General features: G+C 46.2%; 1 pseudogene; it reads right to left on the bottom strand.

The window, feature by feature from the left end:
- Positions 1–8,500: 8,500 nt before the first annotated feature.
- Positions 8,501–8,677, bottom strand: LOC144669654 (U2 spliceosomal RNA; annotated as a pseudogene).
- Positions 8,678–23,526: the final 14,849 nt, after the last annotated feature.

The raw sequence follows: 23,526 nt of genomic DNA, 5'->3' as shown, positions 1-23,526 counted from the left end.
TCTCTCTCCAGACTTTCTTTGCAAAGGCACAATCCACAAGGAGGTGAACAACGGTCTCTTCCCCACCACAGCCACCTCGAGGGCAACGTGCAGAGGGGGTGAGCCTCCTGGCGTGTAGGAAGGATCTGACGGGGAGGGCCTTTCTCACCACCAGCCAAGCTACGTCTTGGTGCTTGTTGGAAAGTTCTGGCGATGAGGCATTCTGCCAAATGACTTTGACAGTCTGCTCGGGGAACCATCCCACAGGGTCCACCCTCTCCTTTTCCCTCAGGGCCTCTAGGACGTTACGTGCTGACCACTGCCTGATGGACTTGTGGTCAAAGGTGTTTTTCTGCATAAATTTTTCCACCAGGGACAGGTGTTGCTGTACGTGGCGCAGGTCTGGCCCATTCCTCACTCCTGCGCTGTGGCGATCACGCCAGCCATCTTCCGCTTTATCTGGAGGTCAAAAGTTGATCCTGTTTGCAGGGACATGATGTAAAAAAACTCTGGATGAAGGGGGAAAAAACATGCCCAACATCACCCTCATCCTGATGGCCACCTTTGTGTATGGCAGTATCAAGCTGTGTGTAGACCCAAACACCAAGCGTCACTACGTGCTGAGGTTCTACCTGTCCCTGGTGTTGCGAAGGATGGGTCTGGCCACCCTGCCGCGGAACGCTCCAAGTGCCGTATCACCTGCCCCGTGTGGAAAAACTTATGCAGAGAAACACCTTTGTCCGCAAGTCCATCAGGCAGTGGTTAGCACGTATCACCCTAGAGGCCCTGCGGGAAAAGGAGATGGTGGATTCCGGCAGACGGTTCGCCGAACAGACCGTCAGGGTCATTTGGCAGAATGCCTCATCACCAGAACTCTGAAGAGAGTGGCCGTGGTTCTTGTCGAGGTGCATCCCGAGCAGTTCCGTGACACAGGTATGGACTCTGTGCTCCAGGGGCTGTTCCCAGGGACACACGCCGAGACAAACATCAACTACCGCCGGAGGATCCACTCGGTGAAAGACACTCTTTGGCTGTCCGAAACTTGTTGGTCTTCCATTGCAAAGAGTTGGCACATTCCAAGGTCCAGGACTACGTGCTGAGGGACGCACTAAAGTTTGGGGCAAAGGCGTAATGGAGAAAGGTCGCTGTCTACGGTTGCGCTAGATGTGTCGTGTAACTGGCAGGTAATGGAAAATTTCGAGAAACACTCAGTCACAAGGGAGAACACGTGACAGGCATGAGAGACAATCCATGAGTCTTTGTAGCTGAGTTTCCGTGTGAGCAACTAGCTCACAGCGCAGAGGAGTTCTTCGATCGAGGCCTGCTGTATTTTTGTCTTTGCTTTCAGCTTGAGCAGTCAAAGAACAAAGAAGAAAAAAAAGTACAGCACTTCGGCCCTCCAAGCCTGCGCCGATCGGTCTGTGGAGCTTGCCAGCTGACCAGGTATGCAGCTAAAGTCCTTCCACATCTACAGGGAAGGCAAAGTCAGCAGCGTTTCTCCCAGAGTGTAGAGAGTCCTTGGAACTCTCTTCCTCGAAAGGTGGTGGAAACAGAGTCTTTGAATATTTTCAAGACAGAGCTGGATAGATTAACAAGGCGGGGTTGGAAGGTTATCGCTGGTAGGCAGGAATGTGGGGTTGAGGTTACAATCGGATCAGCCATGATCTTCTGAGTAGTGGAGCAGGCTCTTGGGGCCCAGTGGCCTACTCCTGCTCCTAAGTTGTATGTTCAGACATGTAGGGGCATTACTTTTTACTGATTCCAGTGCTTCTCCTGCACTGAACCTGGAGAGTACTACGTCAGTTGCTGTTGAGTTGTTTCCTGATGCCCTGCTTTCTTTTGTACGAGCTGTCTAGCATCCTCGTTTATGGGCTTCCTTTGCTTGGCATTGGGCCTTCTTTTGGGCTGACTGTTGGTCTATTTCCTTTACGGGATGTCAGCATGACATCACCAGAAGGGAAATGTGTCATGTTATGAAGTCACAGTAAATAAGTCCAATGCATTATATCATTATAATAACACAAGATGATGATCAGCAGTGAGAAGGCAGGTGGCAGCAAGGATAAGTACAGGTACGACACAGCGAACAGCCTTAGATCCTGTTAAAATGTTGAAAATGTTTCTCCCCTTCTCGAAGATTATTTCCTTCAAAATTTTAGAAATCTTTCAGCTTCAACCAGAAGTCACACACAAGCCAAACAACAAAACCACCTGCGTGCACAGCACAGCACACCATCTGCCAGCCTGCAATGATGTCGGCTCTCTTTTAATCACCTTTTCCCCTCCCATCAGTCCTATTCAGCAGGCAAGCAAAGGAGCGCAGAAAATACATCTGCACGGCTGTTTCTAACTTCTAGAAAGGGAACAGCCTTATCCTAGGAAAGTGAAAAATACCTATACTGTCACAAAGTGATGAACTTGAACTGCAAAACACCACGCTTACCTGAGCTTGTGTCACAGTTTTTGCTGTCTATCTCAGCCAGTATTCTCAGTCGTCCATCCTGGCTTCTTGCTCTCTCTGCAGCTTTCAGATGCCTCCCCTTGGCCGGCCTCAGTGCTCGGTGATAGATCAGCGCTCGGTATTATTTCTGTCCTCAGTGGTAACTGCTAGGGGAGAAAGGCTTGACTTTTTCAATCACCTTTTACCTCAGTAAAATCCAAGTAGAACCTAAAGTGGCAATGCTTCTCCCTCTCAGCACCCAACATGTCTTGCCTTTTCTTCAGGTTGGATTTGAGGAAGCACTACAGTTGCTGCCTGGCTGCCGTTTCAAGTACAGAGACAAGGGGCAGCCCCATGACCCCTCCCCCGACTCCTGCACAATATGCAAATGTAGCACATTGTCTGAGTGCAATTTGGGAGCTGAAGACGATTTCACAGTGGGATACAAGATATGAGGAGAGGTTTCCTCACAGACACACCGCCACATAAGCCCCTTTAAATTTGCGCGGCTGTGCAAAAAGTTTAATGGGCCCGCACACTTAAACAAATCGGTCACGCACTGTAATGACTCGCCTCATTCAGTTCAACAGAAATTAGGATCATGTTTTTAACCTGTGCCCTAGTTTTAAAATATTTTGTGTTCCATATTTACTTTCTCAATTTGTTATTAATTTACTTTACATTGCTTTATATTCTATTTTGTCTTGGACATGCATCACGGTTCGTTCAATCTCACTGGTTAAGAAAATTAAAATATTTAGTTTGATCAGGGTCTTACACTTGTCAAGAGGAGCCCTTTCAAATACTGGCCTGCTTTTGGAGGCCTGAAGTCACTGGAGCTGCACAAGTCAAGACGACTGAAGGCCTGATTCGCTGTGTAATATACTTTGCAGCATCTTGTTGCACTAGCAGGCAGGAAGGAGTTTTCAGCAATGCAGTTTAAAGGCTTGATACACTAAGTACACTTTCATTTCAGGTTTGTCATTTCAGGACGCTGCGTGTTTTTTTGCTCTGTTTTCTGACTCTGAAATTCTAATTCAGACTGTGGAGAAGAGCTGTTGTTGCTGCTGTTGGTTTTCTTTGTAACTGTTGTCGTTTTTTTGTGGAAAAATATACCTTATCCATAAAATATCTGAAAGAACATTACAAAACATTTCAAAATGGCCATCGCAAAAAGTGCAATCATATTCCAGTTTTTCAAATAGATCATGTCGCACCCTGCGACGCTTCAATACGATCAATGAACATTACAGACATTTCAACATGCTCATTACAGGCAGTCAGACAGTGCAATAGTATTCAAGTTATCTACATAGATCATGTTGCACTCTGAGGTGCTTCAATACAATTGTGATAAATGTAATATTCACTGCATACATTCAATGTGAGTCTTTCAGGCCGAGGGGTCCATACCTTTCCCAGTCCCTCGGTGCACTATGGCTGAAAGGTCTTAGACAGCGACCGTTCCCCACTGCGCATTTGTGGCGGCTGCCCCAAGCTTTAGTGCGTCCCTCAGCACGTAGTCCTCGGCCTTGGAATGTGCCAGCCAGTCTGCAACACTCTGCTGGGGACAACTCATTGCACTGGAAGACCAACAAGTTTCGGGCAGACCAAAGAGCGTCTTTCACCGAGTAGATGATCCTCCACCTGCTTGTCTCGATGTGCGTCCCTGTCCCTGGGATCAACACGTAGAGCACAGAGACCTGTGTCACAGAACTGCTTGGGATGAACCGCGACAAAAACCACGGCAACTCTCTGCAGACCTTCTTTGCAAACGCACATTCCACAAAGAGGTGAACAACGGTCTCGTCCCCACGACAGCCACCTCGAGGTCAACATGCAGAGAGGGTGAGACTTCAGGAAGGATCTGACGGGGAGGGCATTTCTCACCACCAGCCAAGCTACGTCTTGGTGCTTGTTGGAAAGTTCTGGAGACGAGGCATTCTGCCAAACGACTTTGACAGTCTGCTCGGGGAAACATCGCACAGGATCCACCATCTCCTTTCCCCGCAGGGCCTATAGGACGTTACGTGCCGACCACTGCCTGATGGACTTGGGGTCAAAGGTGTTTTTCTGCATAAAGTTTTCCACCAGGGACAGGTGGTACGGCACGGTCCAACTACTTGGAGCGTTCCGCGGCAGCGTGGCCACACCCATCCTTCGCTAAACCGGGGACAGGTAGAACCTCAGCACGTAGTGACACCTGGTGTTTGCGTACCGAGGGTCTACGCACAGCTTGATACAGCCGCACACAAAGGTGGCCATCAGTGTGAGGGCGATGTTGGGCACGTTTATTCCCCCTTTATCTAGAGGCTTATACAGCGCGTCCCTGCGGACACGATCCATTTTCGACCTCCAGATAAAGCGGAAGATGGCTCGGGTGATCGCCGTCGCGCAGCAGTCTGGAATGGGCCAGACCTGCGCCATGTACAGCAACAGCGAGAGTGCCTCACACCTGATGACCAGGTTCTTACCCGCAACGGAGAGGAAGCGTCGCTCCCAGATTCCCAGTTTCCTTTTCACCATAGACACTGGATCCTTCCAGTTTCTAACGCATACCCCGGTCCCTCTGAACCATATCCCCAGCACCTTCAGGCCGTCAGCACTGACGGTGAAGGGGACAAAGGATCGGTCAGCCCAGTTCCCAAAGAACACGGCCTCGCTCTTCCCACGATTTACCTTGGCTCCCGAGTCCAGTTCGAACTGGTCGCAGATGTGGATCAGTCTGCACACCGACAGCGGATCAGAACAGAAGACGGCGACATCGTCCATGTACAGGGAGGCTTTGATCTGAGTGCCTCCACTGCCTGGGATCGTAACTCCTCTAATGCCCGGATCCTTCCTGATGGACTCAGCAAAGAACAGGCGAGAGAGGACAGCCCTGCCTGACTCCAGATTTAATTGGAAAGCTATCTGATTCCCACCCATTGATTGAGACTGCGCTACTGATGTTAGTGTAGAGTAGGATCCAACTGGATCCAATTGCGAATTCCCTCCCCAAACCCCATTTTGAGAGCACATCCACCATGTAGGTGTGCGATATTCTGTCAAAGGCTTTCTCCTAATCCAGGCTGATGAGGCAGGTGTCCACACCCCTGTCCTGCACATAGGCAATCGTATCCCTGAGCAGCGCCAGGCTGTCAGAGATCTTCCTGCCCGGCACAGTGCAGGTCTGGTCAGGGTGTATCACCAATTCCAGAGCGGATTTGACCCGATTGGCGATGACCTTGGACAGAATCTTATAGTCCACATTCAACAGTGAAATGGGTCGCCAATTTCTAATTTCCTCCCTTTCTTCCTTGTGCTTGTACATGAGGGTGATGATGCCTTTCCTCATGGATTCTGACATACTGCCGGCCAGGAGCATACTCTCGTACACCCCTAGCAGGTCTGGGCCCATCCAGTCCCACAGAGCCCAATACAACTCCGCCGGCAAGCCGTCGCTTCTGGGGAGATTTACTCTTCTCGAAGGACTCAAGGGCCTAAGTCAGTTCGTCAGGAGTTCGCGGTTTGTCCAGCCTCTCCCGTGTACTGTCGCCTAAGACCTCCGTGATAGAGGACAAGGAGGACTGGGAGGCCGTGCTGTCCGTCGGCTTCACGTCATAAAATCCGGCATAAAAGGATTTGCTGATCCTCAAAATGTCGGACTGCGCTGACTTTACTGATCTGTCTTCTTCATTCAGGCTGCTGAACACAGAGCTCTCTCTCTGTTCCTTTTGGAAGAAGAAACGTGAGCACGTCTCATCCTGCTCCACGGAGCGGACTCTGGAACGGAAGATGTTCTTGGAGGCAAAGTGCGAGGCTTGCTGGCTCTTCACCTCTTGGAGTTCTTCCTTGACATCGACCCCCACCGACTGCAGCCGGAGCAGATTCTGCATCTTTTTCTGGAGTCGGGACATTTCCCTCTCTTCCTTTCTAGCTTTCTGGATGCTTTTGAGGATGAAAAACCTCTTGGTGTTTCCCTTGATCGCTTCCCACCAGTGTGTCAGGGACTCAAAGAGGGGTTTCATGGTTCTCCAACCTTCATAAGCCCTCTTGAGCTCCTCAATGTTCTCTGGGGTCAGCAGTTGCACGAATAGCTTCCATGCCCCCCTGCCCACCCTCAGGTCCTTCTCCAAGTGGCAGTCCGCCAGTAGGATGCAGTGGTCAGAGAAGAACACCGGCTTGACCTCGGTGGATCTGACTGTGAATGCACGGGACACAAAGAGGAAGTCTATCCTGGAACGAATGGACCCGTCTGGCCGCGACCAGGTGTATCTACGCTGCGCTCCGTCTGCAGGGTTGCTGAAGACGTCGTGCAGCTTGGCATCCTTAACTGTTTCCATCAGGGATCTGGACGTAGCGTCCAATCTGCTTCCGGCCCTGCCGGATCGTCCAGCCGCATCGATGATGCAGTTGAAGTCCCCGCCCAGAATGACCGGCCTGGAGGTCGCCAGCAGCAGTGGGAGCTGCTGAAAAACCTCCAGCCGCTCAGCTCCTTGTGACGGGCCATACACGTTAATTAACCGGAGTGGAGCGTTCTTGTACATTACGTCTGCTACGAGGAGTCGCCCGCCCACCACCTCCTTGACCTCGGAGACGGTGAAGTTGCCTCCCCGCAGCAGAATACCCAGGCCGGAGGAACGAGAGTCGTTTCCGCCCGACCAGATCGATGGCCCGTGGGACCACCACCGTGACCATTGCCTGTAGGAGCTGAACTGGATAACCTCACTTATCCACGTTAAACTCCATCTGCCAAATTTTGGCCCATTCACCTAACCTGTCCATATCCATTTGTAAATTTCTCATTTCTTCACTGCAACTTACTTTCCCACCTATTTTGGTGTCATCTGCAAATTTAGCTATGGTACCTTCTACTCCTGAATCCAAGTAAATAGTTGGGGCCCAAGGACCGAACCCTGTGGCACCCCACTAGTTACAGCTTGCCATCCACAAAAGACCCATTTATCCTGACTCTCTGCTTTCTGTTGGTTAGCCAAAGCTCTATCCAAGCAAATATATTACCCTTAGCTGCGTGTGATCTTATCTTGTGTATTAATCTTTTGTGCGGCACCTTATCAAATGCCTTCTGGAAGTCCAGACATACTACATCTACAGGATCGCCATTATCCACTTTGCTTGTCACATCTTCAAAGAACTCTAGCAATTTAGTCAAACACGATTTAGTCTTCATAAAGCCATGCTGACTCTGATGGATTGCATTTTGACTTGCATTTTAGGAGGGTAGTGAAGGCATTGGAGAGAGTGCAGAAGAGGTTTACGAGTTTGGTTCCAGGGGCGAGGAAGTTGAGTTATGAAGTAAGATTGGAGAAGTTGGGACTGTATTCCTTGGGGAAAAGAAGTCTGAGAGGAGACTTGATAGAGGTATTGAAAATCATGAGGTATCTGGAGAGAGTAGATAGGGAGAAACTGCTTGCACCGATGAAAGGATCGAGAAGGAGCGGGCACAGGTTTAAAGTAACTAGCAGAAGAAGCAAAAGTGATAGGAGCAGCGAGTGGTCAGGGTCTGGAATGCACCGCCTGATAGCGTGGCGGAGGCAGGTTCAATTGAAGAGGGAATGAGATGATTATTTGAAAAGAAAGCATGTGCTGGGTTACGTGGAGAAGGCAGGAGAATGGCACGAAGTGAAATGTTCATTGGGAGAGCTGGTGCAGTCACGACGGGCGGAATGGGCTCCTTGTGCAGTGTAAGGATTGTGTGAACGTGGATGTAGACGTTTCCGAGTAGCTGTGTAAAGTGTGTGAGCTTTGAGGTGTGAGTTTTGACTGTTACTGTATCAGCAGCAGCAGCAGCAGCGGGCGGGAGCGGCAGCAGAGAGCTGGTTGAAAATGTTGTGAGGCGAAAGGTGCAGCTGAGAGAGTGTTTGAGAGGTGTATTTGCAAGTGAAAGATGTTTTTGTATGAGTGAGGTAGAGTGTTTGTGAGATGAGAGTGGTGTCTGTGAGCGTTGGGTGAGCGTGCGTGTTTTTTGTGTGTAGATGGTGCGGGTGAGTGAGAAAGAAAGAAAGTTGGGTTTTGAAAAGTAAAGAAAGCAGATGTTTGTAAGAAAACTATTTTTAGCATTGAAAATCCCCTGGAAAGGGGTGGTGCACCATTCCCAGAGATACTGCAATACCGGGTCGATGCGTGGAGTGGACGGAGCAAGCCCCTATTCCATCTCCCTGCTCCAAAAATCAATTTAATATATGGTCCCCAGATAAGGGACGTATCAGATATTAAACTGATAAGAACAGATTTTTTTTTTATTTGTAAAAATATACTTTATTCATAAAATATCTTCAACCACATTCCAAACCATTTCAAAAACAACATTACAAGGGTACAATCCAGGTTAAACTTTTACAAAATGTATCACCAGGTGCATCAGTACAAACAATATTACAGTCATTTACAGCCTTTCATTTTGATCTGTACAGCCCGAGGGGCTCCAAACAGTTCCCAGTCTCTCGGTGCGCTGTGGTAGAAAGGTCTTAGACAGCGACCCTTCCCCATTGCGCCTTTGCGGCAGCTGCCCCAAGCTTTAGTGCGTCCCTCAGCACGTAGTCCTGGACTTTGGATTGTGCCAGTCCGCAACAATCGGTCGGGGACAACTCTTTGTGCTGGAAGACCAACAAGTTTCGGGCAGACCAAAGCGCCTCTTTCACCGAGTTGATGATCCTCCAGCTGCAGTCGATGTTTGTCTCGGTGTGTGTCCCTGGGAACAGCCCGTAGAGCACAGAGTCCTGTGTCACAGAACTGCTCGGGATGAACCTCGACAGCAACCACTGCATCTCTCTCCAGACTTTCTTTGCAAAGGCACAATCCACAAGGAGGTGAACAACGGTCTCTTCCCCACCACAGCCACCTCGAGGGCAACGTGCAGAGGGGGTGAGCCTCCTGGCGTGTAGGAAGGATCTGACGGGGAGGGCCTTTCTCACCACCAGCCAAGCTACGTCTTGGTGCTTGTTGGAAAGTTCTGGCGATGAGGCATTCTGCCAAATGACTTTGACAGTCTGCTCGGGGAACCATCCCACAGGGTCCACCCTCTCCTTATCCCTCAGGGCCTCTAGGACGTTACGTGCTGACCACTGCCTGATGGACTTTTGGTCAAAGGTGTTTTACTGCATAAATTTTTCCACCAGGGACAGGTGGTACGGCACGGTCCAACTACTTGGAGCGTTCCGCGGCAGCGTGGCCAGACCCATCCTTCGCAACACCGGGGACAGGTAGAACCTCAGCACGTAGTGACACTTGGTGTTTGCGTACTGAGGGTCTACGCACCGCTTGATGCAGCCGCACACAAAGGTGGCCATCAGTATGAGGGCGATGTTGGGCACGTTTTTTCCCCCTTTATCTAGAGGCTTGTACATCGCTTCCCTGCGGACACGATCCATTTTCGACCTCCAGATAAAGCGGAAGATGGCTCGAGTGATCGCCGTCGCGCAGGAGTCTGGAATGGGCCAGACCTGCGCCACGTACAGCAACAGCGAGAGTACCTCGCACCTGATGACCAGGTTCTTACCCGCAATGGAGAGGGAGCGTCGCTCCCACATGCCCAGTTTCCTCTTCACCATAGCCACTCGCTCCTTCCAGTTTCTAACGCATGCCCCGGTCCCTCCGAACCATATCCCCAGCACCTTCAGGCCGTCAGCCCTGACAGTGAAGGGGACAAAGGATCGGTCAGCCCAGTTCCCAAAGAACATGGCCTCGCTCTTCCCACGATTTACCTTGGCTCCCGAGGCCAGTTCGAACTGGTCGCAGATGTGCATCAGTCTGCGCACCGACAGCGGATCCGAGCAGAAGACGGCGACGTCGTCCATGTACAGGGAGGCTTTTACCTGAGTGCCTCCACTGCCTGGGATCGTCACTCCTCTTATGCCCGGATCCTTCCTGATGGACTCGGCAAAGGGTTCTATGCAACACACGAAAAGGACAGGCGAGAGAGGACAGCCCTGCCTGACTCCAGATTTAATCGGAAAGCTATCTGTTTCCCACCCATTGATTGATACTGCGCTACTGATGTTAGTGTAGAGCAGTTGGATCCAATTTCGAATTCCCTCCCCAAAGCCCATTTTGGAGAGCACATCCCCCATGTAGGTGTGCGATATTCTGTCAAAGGCCTTCTCCTGATCCAAGCTGATGAGGCAGGTGTCCACACCCGTCATGCACATGATGGGGAGGGCCTTTGTCACTATCAGCCAAGCTACATCCTAATGCTAATTTGAAAGTTTTGGTGATGAGGCATTCTTCCAAATTACTTTGACAGTCAGCTCAGGAAACCACCCGACAGCATTCACTATCTCCTTTTCCCGCAGGACCACATTACAATATGTGCAGCCCACTGCCTGATGGACTTGTGGTCAACAGGTTTTTCTGCATAAACTGTTCCACAAGGGATAGGTGATACAGCAGGTTCCAACTGAATGGAGCGTTCTCTGGTAACATAGCCATATCCATTCTTCCCAACACCGGGAAGAGGTAGAATCTCAGCACGGAGTGACACTTGGGCCTGGATTCTTGGGCCTGAGCATTGGGGCGTCTTAGGTCACTGTGCTAATGACATCATTGCTGCATCACTACCCAGCAGCCAAACTCAATGTACATTGCTCAACATGGGCTGCTGTGTTTAACCGACTTCAGTTTCAGGAAAATGTAACAGGAGCACATTTCACTCTGTGCTATTGGACAGTGGTTTAATAGTTGGAAAAGATCAGTGGTGCTCACCAGGGTTCACACCTGAAGAATTGTCAACCTTTGTGTTGCTGCACAGCACAATCAGATAAAGCATTTCTTACCTTCCGTCACTTCCTGTTCCTTCAGCTGTAGCCTAACCAGTGTATCATAACGGTTTGGCATAACTTCCTTCCCTTTGGACTCCACGCCTCAATTTATAAAGCCGAGGATCCTTATTTGTGTTTACATGAATTCTTGCTGCAACAAACGGAGCTTTGGCGAGATCATACCCAGAGTATTGTGTACCATTGTTTTGGTCTCCTCACCAAATGAAGGATATATTTTCCATAGTAGGGATGCAACAATGGTTCAGTAAAGATTGAATGGAGTGGCCAATATTTTCTGGAGTTTAGAAGAATGAGCCGTGGTCTTGGGTTCACTAAGGCTGTGCTGAGGAAAGTGGAGGGAAGGAGAGTACAGCACAAAGGATAGGAAGGCTGGCACAGGCAAAAGAAACTGCAGCCAACAGGGTGAAGCGGGGTACAGGTGCTGTCACCCTATTTTCTAACGTGGACAACTGCCTTAGTGTGGTTGTGCCTGCAGTTGCACAGAAATCCAACAGGGGGCAGTGTCTGGCCTAGCTGCACAGGAGAAAAATTGCAAGGCCCTGAGCTGAACTTCAGCGCAAATACCCACATGTAAATGGCACATTGAAGGTGAGAAAAGCAACTCTTAATGAGGAGCAGTTTCAGAAGAAATGTAAAGCATGGTCAGGCAGCTGTAAAAACATTGTTCTGTTGACTGTTACATCTGCTCATCGTAAACAGGGGAGTTGCACCATTCTGCTATACCCTGCAAGACCAGGTTAAAGCATGTAGTGGACATCGGCATGTTTTAAAAGTTTTTGTCGCATCAGAATTGTTTAATTTAATAAGAAACTTACTGATGTGTCCCAATGAAACAATTAAGTGGTTCAGTATAATTTTTTTTCTGCCATTTTAAATCAGCTTACTCAGGGACAACTGGTCACCCAGATTACAAATTCTCATTTTATTACAATAAACCAGTTTCAGATATATCACTGAAACATTATCTGTCACCTACCATTCAAATGCATCAAGGAATACAGAGAAAATAAAGTTACTTTTTATTATTCTGCCTTGTTGCGTTGGTTCAGGGAGATTTTGCATTCATGATTTTCCAAATGAATTGGTGGCCAGAAGCCTAACCTAACCTGCACAATTTCAAGTGTTCTTCCCGTGCAATTTCCCGATTGTACCCAAAGTGAAATTATCTCAGCTCGTTTCTGTGATGTAAACTGCTGCATTGTTGAGTGAGATGGAAACAATGGAAAGAAGCATTGAAGAAATTAAAGACATTAGCAAAACAAAGAACATGTGGATAGGTCAGACATGCAAGGAAGTGAGAAGTGAGACACATTGAAAACAAAGACACCCTGCAGATCAGGTCTGACATTCAAACGGAAAATTGCAGACAACTCATGATTTGATCAGAGAGTAAATGCAAAATACTGCTGATGGATGCTGGATGCAGATAGAAATCTGAAACAAGAACAAAAAATGCTGGAAAAGCTCAGCAGGTCCAGCAGCATCTGTGGAGAGAGAAACACAGCTAACATTTCGAGTCCCTTTGACCCTTTGTTTGGAGAGTACTGTGTTCTGACAAAGAGCCTCATCCCAACAGCTACACAGCTCCCCACACCCCAATAAAAAGCCTGTTTCCAGATTGTGTGTGAAAAGCTTGTGGAGCTGGGCTGCCCACTGCTCATAGATTTAAAGAGATAGTCCATTAAAATAACCAAAAGTAATTTGACTTCCATTAGTAGACCTCTAAACTGCTGTTTTTCTGTGGGAAGAGGGTTGTGTGAGATCTAGTATCACCCCAGAGAATTGAGCAGATATTCCAGCTAACATCATAACTGGATGCAAAATATTCCATGGCACTATTCAAGAAAGAGTGGCCGAATTCTCCCTGGTCTCCTGGCCAATATTTCTCCTTCAACCAACATTACTGAAAACATTATTTGTCATGATGTCATTTCTGTATGTGGGACTTTGCTGTGAGTAAATTAACTGACACATTTCCAGCATCACAACAGATATCAGCACTTCAAAAATATTTAATTGATTGAAGTATTTTGCACCATCCAGTAGCGAGCAGGAATAGAAATGATTGCCTCTTGGTTGAGAAACACAGCAGAAACTGAACCATTAGAATGAAAAACATAAAAGTTCCCACAAGGAAAACCAATCAGATAATGTCACAGAATCACAGAATTGTTAGGGTTCAGAAGGAGACCATTTGGCCCATCATATTTACACCAGCTCTCCGAATGAGCATTATGACTTAGCACCATTCTCCTCCCTTTTCCCCTTACCCTTGCACATTGTTTCTATTCAAATAATCATCTAGTGATAATCCTCTTGAATGCCTCGATTGAACCTGCCTCCACCACACTTCCAGGCAGTGCATTCCATACTCGAACCACTCGCTGTGTGAAAAAGATTTTTCTCACATCACGTTTGCTTCTTTTGTAAATCACTTTAAACCTGTGCTCTCTCGGTCTCGATCCTTTTCAGAGCGGGAACAGATTCTTCCTATCTACTCTATCCAGCCCCCTCATGATTTTGAACACCTCTATCAAATCTCCTCTTAGCCTTCTCTTCTCCAAGGAGAACAGTCCCAACGTTTCCAATCTATCTTCGTAACTGAAGTTTCTTACCCCGGAGACATATTTGTAAACCTCTTCTGCACTCTCTCCAATGTGTTCACATCCGTTCTATAGTGTGGTGCCCAGAGCTGGACACAATACTCCAGCTGAGGGCTAAATAGCATCTTATATGAGCTCAGCATAACCTCTCCACTCTTGTACTCTATGCTCCTCTTAATAAAGCCCAGGATACTGCATGCTTTACTAACTGCTCGCACCACTGTCCTGCCACCTTCAATGACCTATGCACATAAACACCCCGATCCCTCTGCTCCGCCACGTCCTTAAGAATTGTACCCCTTATTTTATATTGTCTCTCCATGTTCTTTGTACCAAAGTGCATCCCCTCACACTTCTCCGCATTGAGCTTCATCTGCCACCTATCTGCCCACTCTACCAACTTGTCTATGTTCTTTTGAAGTTCTATACTGTCCTCCTCACAGTTTACAATGCTCTGTAATAGATCAGTGCTCTGTACTCTTTTTGTAGTGGCTGCTAAAGGAGAAACATTTGACTCTTTATATCTGAGTAAATTCCAAGTAGAACCTGAAATGCTGCAGTTTTGTCCACTCCCAACCTAGCCTGTACCTGCTGGCACAAATCTTGTATTCAGCTCCTGCTGATCTGAGGTACAGATAAAGGCCTGGAGTGAGAGCAGCCACTGCTGGGAAAATCCTTTGAGCTGGAGCTGGTCAAGCTGCTGTGCACATCCTGTTAAAGAAACATCACCAAAATGCAAAGACCTTTCACAGGAACAAGGATGGTTTGAGGCTTTTCCATACACAGTACACATGAAGGCTACAAAAGGTGTAGTCAGCTAGTCCTTAACATGCAGGTCTAATAATGACACTGGAACCAATTTTTAATGAGTGAGGTAGTTCCAGAATGGAAAGTCTTTAAACTCTACAAGGTTCAGCTGCAGGACCGCAGTGATGCTCGTTATTACTTTATTATTTCAAGTGAAAATTTCAAATCAATAGAACTGATCTTTTTGTGCTCAGTCCCAACCATCACCTTCTCCATAAAACACGACCACATCCCACCTCAGCCGCTCTAGAAGAAATACTTCCATATAAATAGTTGCATTTGTGGGTTGACGTGTATTAGATCCCCTGCTTTTTGAGGTATATCTAATAATTTGGATGTAAATGTAGGGGGAATGATCAAGAAGTTTGAAGATTAGTAGAAGCAGAAACACTCATTTAAAAGCGTGTCTGGATATGCACCTTAAAATGCCGGAACCTGCAGGGTTACAGACTAAATGCTGGAAAGTGGGATTAGGCTGGGTGGCTCGTTTTTCAGCCCGAGCAGACACAATGGGCCAAGTGGCCGCTTTGTGCCATAAACTTTCTATGATTCTATTCTGTGTGGAGATGATAATATCCAGCTGCAGATCACTGCTGGCTGGATGACAGGAAACATTGAAAGTGTTTGCTTGGGTTAGACATGCCGTGTCTTTCAATGTACAGTAATCCCTCTGCACTAATTGATCTCTGGGCTGAAAGCTCTTACTTTACCACTGACAGTGAAAAAGGAGGATGGAAAGGGAAAGTGTTGGGTACCGGTTTATACTCTTGGCTGTCTTTTACTATTAAATCATTCCAAGATATCAGGGCCTATTATAACTCCACCGTTTAATTGCCACCTGTCAATCTAAGACCACGAGTTTTTATACTGACAAAGAGCTTCTCAAAATGCTTTGTTCACTCCCACAATCCTATATTTTGGAGAGGTTCGATCATATTCTTTGCAATGTTTACGTATCGAATAATATAGCAACCTATGAGTATGAAAATGGGCTTATGGAAAAATTTATCTGGAATCTACTGGATTGGCTTTCATCTAGGGTGAAACTAAAAATCAATTCCAACAGCAGTTTAAGAGCTGTTTACTGTAAGGGTGAAACCCTTTTGCATTACTATCAAGTATTGGTACTTGGGATTGAACACATTCACGTCATTAGTTAATGTAAATTGCAAAATATGAAATCATTCATATGTCAAGAGAACCTGAAACTTTTCTAGGAGATCCCCTCCTGCCTCAGTTGGTAATGGTTTGATTGTTTGATCAGTGCTCAGCTAGCCTGAAACCAGTATTAGTGCAGCAGGAAGGATGCTGCAGAGAAACAGAGCAGAAATATACAGCCAACATACCTGTCAGTTTTCAGCACCAGTTTAAAGTTACTGCATTAGAAGTGCTCCAATGAATTAAGAAAGTCACAACAGTATTGTTTTCAGAGATGAATTCAAATAACTCTTGCGTTAATTCAGTGTTGCCTGTTATTTTGGACCCTCCCAATCCCGATATCTTCGTGCTGTAATTGCTCCTGTTAAAATATTACTGCACTGCTGTTAACCCAGCATCTTCCCAGCTGTGTTTCTCTCGCAGCCGGTCATGTGACAGTCCGGACACTACAGCACCTGCATTGTGGTTTGAACCATCATGCAATTTCCTTTAATGATCCTTTTCTTGAAAGTTTTGGAGGGGATGCAAGAAAAATCAAAGTCTGGAATCCAACTCCAGACAATTTCAGCAACATCAAAATTCCAGTTACTCAACCCCCAGACAGACACAAAAGCAAGCTGTGCTTAATTGTCTGTCTTTTTACGCAATTAATGTCTTAATTAATTAATTGCTTAATAACTTCAAGTGCTTTTGAAAACATTAATTGTTAATTGTAGCTGAGTCAGTATGTAATAGCAGGCTCCATAAAAGGTGCAAGTTATGAATTCACATTGCCAGCTCTGAGCTTCCATACAAAAGGTGCACATGCTGGGAACTGAAACTTGTGGGTCAGTTGACATCAAGGTATCTCTGTCTATTACACCCTATAGGACCTATAGGTACGTGTATCAACAATTCTCCCCCATAGACACTATTTGGTCATTTAAGCTTCATGCCGACAGTGTGAATCTGCAAGTTGATTTGCTGCCTGCATCTTCTAAAATGCTCATCTCTGTCCCGGAAAGAAAACCTCCCCGCCAAATTAAAATCGGTGTGAAAGTGCAAAGCTTCAGTCAACATTCTGGTAGTTCTCATTTCACCTCTGGACACGATGAGCAAAATCCAGATCTCTCATGTGATAATTGTACAAAAAAAGTCTGCGAAGTAAAACTTGGAGCTGCCACCTTCAGGCAAGTCCCTTCCTCCCAAAGGATATAATAAAGTCTGTAAATTGTTGAATTAACAATAAAAACAGTTAAGCTTTAATCTGATTCCACTCTTCCCAGACATTACTTTCAGCAGGTTCACCCACTCAACCAGCTCATTCCCCTTTGCATTTGAAGCTCTCCATCTGCAAGAGGTGCTGTGATTGGAAGAAGGAGCGGAGCTTGTAAAAGCAGATTCACAGAATCTGCCTGGAATTTGTTCCAGGGTCATTATTAGACGTAATCACACAAATTGAAAAAAAGAGTGTTCTTCAAATGCAAGGATTCTGAGTCATTGATAATAATCAAAATGTTTATCAGTATCAGTCACTAATGGCCAGCGACTTCAGACTGGAGAACAAGGGAAATTGCACGCGTGCTATACTTTTGAGTATTACCATCATCCTCTAATGATATTGGTTTATTTAACACACAAAAATTATCAGGGCTGATGCTGACCAAATGGATTATGCAGCAGGTATGTGCCTATGGCCAAGTGTTGCTTAAGCAGCGAGGGTAATATCATGGACTTGGATGCCTCTGGATGAACTTTAGCATATTCAGCGCCATCCAAACAGCAAAATTAGCACTGAGCAGAGGATCAGTCAAGTGTAGCTTACTTTGCAAAGTAAAGCAAAAGTAGTAATCCTGGCAGTAGCAAGCTTGTGAAGTGTGCACAAGAGGTGCACAATACGTATGCTGAGGTGAAACCCCAGGGCAGAAAGTCGCTGGAAATGCTAGAAATCACACAGCAGAAACTGGCCACTAAACATTCTGCCAAGAGTCACTGCTTAGAAGGCCCATGTTACAGCTCCATATCTTACTGTTAAAGAAAAGGGAAAACCAAACCAGAGTAGTGCTCTTTAAAAATTTGGGCTTTTTTTGAGTTTCCAAGGTCATATTCCAGTGTTTGTTTTTAAACTTAATCCTGTATTACACGAACAAACTGCATTAAACACTGGGAAGTTAAAATGATGTTAAAATTGGTGGTGGCACAGCACCCATTTCACCTCCATCTCCACTTCCAATATTCCATCTGACCAGTATCAGCATCTGCCCACCACATCACTTGTGTCCTAATTACCAGAGCTCAGGACTCGCCCTAGCCCATGTTTCCTTTCTTTAAAACAAAAATGAACTCATCACTGCCCTGCCAAATGCAAGTGTTGTAAATGTGATGCACCCATTCAGAACACTTAACATCTAGGTCATGCACTTGTTCAGACTTTACACAGCTCCAGGATTTTAGGGCAAATTGATGCCTGCCTGATCTACTCTAAGGAAGCATTTCACTAAATGAACATTGCCATATGAAGCTTCAGATGACAACTGTAGTTGATGCTGCAACAAATTGTACAGACAGACAATCTTGATTGTCCCAGTTCACAATAGCATTGCCTGCAAGCCTTGCTGAGTAACACACCATCCTGCTTTGGAGTCATCATGGAATGTAACAATGCAAAGGGAGGCCATTTGACCCTCGAGTCTGTGTGAACCCCTTGAGTCACGCGAGGGGACTGCTCTCTCCCCATTCTTCTGTACATTCCACCCCTTCTAGCCCTGCTCACAAAAGGGTGCGCTTCCTGAGGAATTTGAAGGAGGATGGCAAATCCATTTGCTCTGAAAAATTTTCATTCATTCTCAAGCTCACTCAGGAAAAAAAAAGGTACATCCTGCAACTGAGAAATTGCTGCATTCAGCTAAGGCTGCAGATTCAAGAATAACATTTCTGCCACCAGGGGTGTAAAGTTGTCACCTTTGTAGAGCAGCTGGGGAAAAGAGAGCACGTTGCCAGATTGTATGCTGAGGCCGTTTACGAAGGCTTCCTGGGAAAAGAAAGAGCCAGGCTATGGAAAACACACCCACAACGCCAAGAAATTTAGTGCTGAGCACAGCATAAGAAAGTGAGACTTAGTGCCAGTTAGCATGGTATGAGTGGGAGGTCTGACTGAGATCAATACTCTGGATATGGAAAGAGCTCTGCAGAGCAGGCCAAAGTCTCAAGAGGGAGGAAGGTGATGTATGAACTGCTTTCTCAAGCACTCAGTCACAGTATAAGGTCAAAGAGACTGCACACAGTTAATATTGAAATAAGGCAAACACATAGCACCTCGACAGGGGCTTGTGAAGGGAACACCATCAGATCATACACAGCTGGGATGATAGACAGGGAAAGCCTAGGATATGGACAGAGTATCTAATATCATTGGTTACAGCACTGGAGGACATTCTACCCATCAGATCAGTGCTGGATCTCTGAAGGAGCACGTTGTCCTATCGAGCTTAAGCTACACTTGTCCACAAACATTCATTCCCTCAACCATCAACACACAGTAGCAACGTGTACCATCTACAAGATGCATTGCAGGAATTCGCCAAGGCTCCTTCGACAGCACCTTCCAAACCCACGACTACTACCATCTTGAAGGACAAGGGCAGCAGATACATGAGAAAACCACCACGTAGAAGTTCCCTTCCAAACCACTCACTATCCTGGCTTGGAAATATATTGCTATTCCTTCACCATAGCTGGGTCAAAATCCTGGAACTCCCTTCCTAACAGCACTATGGGTACACCTTCACCACATGGACTGCAGTGGTTCAAGAAGGTAGCTCACCACCACCACCACCTCCTCCTCCTCCTTCAGGGATGGGCAATAAATGCTGGCCCAGCCAGCGAAGCCCACATCCCATAAATGAATTTTTTTAAAAATGACCTTGTCAATGGAATATCCTGCCCATCCAATGGTATAAAAATTGTTGCAAAAAAATAAATAAATAAAAATAAAAGTGCTTAACCAAGCAGCCTGGGTCAACTACTAGAAGGAAAGATCAGGGGGTTGACAACTCGCTGTTAATTTCTTGTAACACGTTTGCAACTACCGGCATTATTGCTAATGGGTGTAGGGAATTCTGTGACACCAGTCAGGAGTGTGATGAAATGCTCTCCACTTGGCTGGACGAGTGCAGCTCCAACAACACAAGAAGCTCAACACCTTCTACAACAAGGTAAACTGCGTTCTACCGAGCACTTCAAATGAAGCAGCTCAGGCCTTTTTTTGGCATGATGAATTTGTACTGCATGCGGTAGGTTTCAAATATCCCCATATTCACAAACTAAAGATACTGCAGAGCCTCTACAGGTTAGTGTAGGCAGCAAAAGTGGCCCCTTTAAAATCCCAAAGAATCTGTAAATGACCAATCCTGTTGTAGAGGCACACACACAATTTGTCACTGGCACACCTCAGGTAACATTTGGAGCACTCATCTGGAGGTCAGAGCCATGGCAGAGGAGCTAAACTTAGGTCAACCACAAGCCATCCATTGAAATGATTTTGTTTTGAAGATGAGATCAAGAGAAATTTGGAAGGAACACATCATAATTTCCAGCATCCTTCACATTGACCGAAACCTCATGTGTTGTCACGCACAATGTATATTCTGGGTGTAAAAGTCCTTTGGAGGTGCTTTTCTATTTGAGAATGAAACACAACATTGATGGCATTAGTTACGTAGCCTGGACCATAAGTAAGCCAGTGACCTCGTGAGACTGAATGGCCACATCTTGCTACCACTTTGCTGAGGTGACAAATGTGACCAGTTTCCCTGCTCTCCTGTCCCACAGACTCAGGCATTACAGAGATGTCCCAGAGGCCCCCCCATTTCAGAGTCTGTGCTATAAACGTACTTTGGTCAACACCTTCAAACTGGACAGGTGATAAGCTGCTGGTCTTCATGCAGTAGGTGGCAGAGATGACATATACCCCCTATGTTGAGGTATACAATTCTAATGCACATCTCACCAAGGCCCTTGTGATTTTGTTACCTGTACATTGCATTCTATGCAGGGTAGGGCACGGTGTTGGGACATGTTCACGTCCTATGCTGCCCCTTCTCTTTTGTTGCCCCTCCTTCACCATAAAAAAGGCTTTACAACGATTTGCAATGGCTCTTCTGAAGAAACCATTCATGCACCAAGAGCTGGATGTTTGTTTACAAAGTCTGGAAATTGATTTTTGACACCCTTAAGGGCCATGATTGTAGGTGCCCTGCCAGTGTTGACAGCCAAAATACTAATGGTTTGGAAATCAAGTTGAGCATCTCTGGAAACTGTACCCAAATTGTTTTCACTTCCTAATAAGAGTAGAATATTGGCACCAATTCATTTTAGCTCAATGCAATAGACTGCATTCTTTTAAACAATCCAGAAATCAGATGATGTAATAAAGACATGTACCTTTTTATTATTTAATACCCTCCAGACTTCCCCCAGCTTCTTACTCCCCAACACGTGTCCACCGTACTATCAGAAATCCCCCAAAAGCAAAAGATGTTGAGAGGGGTGCTTTGTTTGCCTATTCAAGTTGATGTTCAGAAAATATAGGGAGATCAATTACACGACAAGGACAGATGAACACTCATTGCTGTCAGTGACAGTCTGCTGAGGGAAAGGGGTCCCACATTTGCTTAAATGAACACAAGAACCACTAAAATCAAATCAAGATTTTACAGAAATGCTAGAAATCACACAGCAGAAACTGGCCACTAAACATTCTGCCAAGAGTCACTGCTTAGAAGGCCCATGTTACAGCTCCATATCTTACTGTTAAAGAAAAGGGAAAACCAAACCAGAGTAGTGCTCTTTAAAAATTTGGGCTTTTTTTGAGTTTCCAAGGTCATATTCCAGTGTTTGTTTTTAAACTTAATCCTGTATTACACGAACAAACTGCATTAAACACTGGGAAGTTAAAATGATGTTAAAATTGGTGGTGGCACAGCACCCATTTCACCTCCATCTCCACTTCCAATATTCCATCTGACCAGTATCAGCATCTGCCCACCACATCACTTGTGTCCTAATTACCAGAGCTCAGGACTCGCCCTAGCCCATGTTTCCTTTCTTTAAAACAAAAATGAACTCATCACTGCCCTGCCAAATGCAAGTGTTGTAAATGTGATGCACCCATTCAGAACACTTAACATCTAGGTCATGCACTTGTTCAGACTTTACACAGCTCCAGGATTTTAGGGCAAATTGATGCCTGCCTGATCTACTCTAAGGAAGCATTTCACTAAATGAACATTGCCATATGAAGCTTCAGATGACAACTGTAGTTGATGCTGCAACAAATTGTACAGACAGACAATCTTGATTGTCCCAGTTCACAATAGCATTGCCTGCAAGCCTTGCTGAGTAACACACCATCCTGCTTTGGAGTCATCATGGAATGTAACAATGCAAAGGGAGGCCATTTGACCCTCGAGTCTGTGTGAACCCCTTGAGTCACGCGAGGGGACTGCTCTCTCCCCATTCTTCTGTACATTCCACCCCTTCTAGCCCTGCTCACAAAAGGGTGCGCTTCCTGAGGAATTTGAAGGAGGATGGCAAATCCATTTGCTCTGAAAAATTTTCATTCATTCTCAAGCTCACTCAGGAAAAAAAAAGGTACATCCTGCAACTGAGAAATTGCTGCATTCAGCTAAGGCTGCAGATTCAAGAATAACATTTCTGCCACCAGGGGTGTAAAGTTGTCACCTTTGTAGAGCAGCTGGGGAAAAGAGAGCACGTTGCCAGATTGTATGCTGAGGCCGTTTACGAAGGCTTCCTGGGAAAAGAAAGAGCCAGGCTATGGAAAACACACCCACAACGCCAAGAAATTTAGTGCTGAGCACAGCATAAGAAAGTGAGACTTAGTGCCAGTTAGCATGGTATGAGTGGGAGGTCTGACTGAGATCAATACTCTGGATATGGAAAGAGCTCTGCAGAGCAGGCCAAAGTCTCAAGAGGGAGGAAGGTGATGTATGAACTGCTTTCTCAAGCACTCAGTCACAGTATAAGGTCAAAGAGACTGCACACAGTTAATATTGAAATAAGGCAAACACATAGCACCTCGACAGGGGCTTGTGAAGGGAACACCATCAGATCATACACAGCTGGGATGATAGACAGGGAAAGCCTAGGATATGGACAGAGTATCTAATATCATTGGTTACAGCACTGGAGGACATTCTACCCATCAGATCAGTGCTGGATCTCTGAAGGAGCACGTTGTCCTATCGAGCTTAAGCTACACTTGTCCACAAACATTCATTCCCTCAACCATCAACACACAGTAGCAACGTGTACCATCTACAAGATGCATTGCAGGAATTCGCCAAGGCTCCTTCGACAGCACCTTCCAAACCCACGACTACTACCATCTTGAAGGACAAGGGCAGCAGATACATGAGAAAACCACCACGTAGAAGTTCCCTTCCAAACCACTCACTATCCTGGCTTGGAAATATATTGCTATTCCTTCACCATAGCTGGGTCAAAATCCTGGAACTCCCTTCCTAACAGCACTATGGGTACACCTTCACCACATGGACTGCAGTGGTTCAAGAAGGTAGCTCACCACCACCACCACCTCCTCCTCCTCCTTCAGGGATGGGCAATAAATGCTGGCCCAGCCAGCGAAGCCCACATCCCATAAATGAATTTTTTTAAAAATGACCTTGTCAATGGAATATCCTGCCCATCCAATGGTATAAAAATTGTTGCAAAAAAATAAATAAATAAAAATAAAAGTGCT

Source organism: Cetorhinus maximus, chromosome 29 (assembly GCF_964194155.1).
Source record: "Cetorhinus maximus chromosome 29, sCetMax3.hap1.1, whole genome shotgun sequence".
Lineage (NCBI taxonomy): Eukaryota > Metazoa > Chordata > Chondrichthyes > Lamniformes > Cetorhinidae > Cetorhinus > Cetorhinus maximus.
This window is presented reverse-complemented; position numbering and strand designations above follow the sequence as displayed.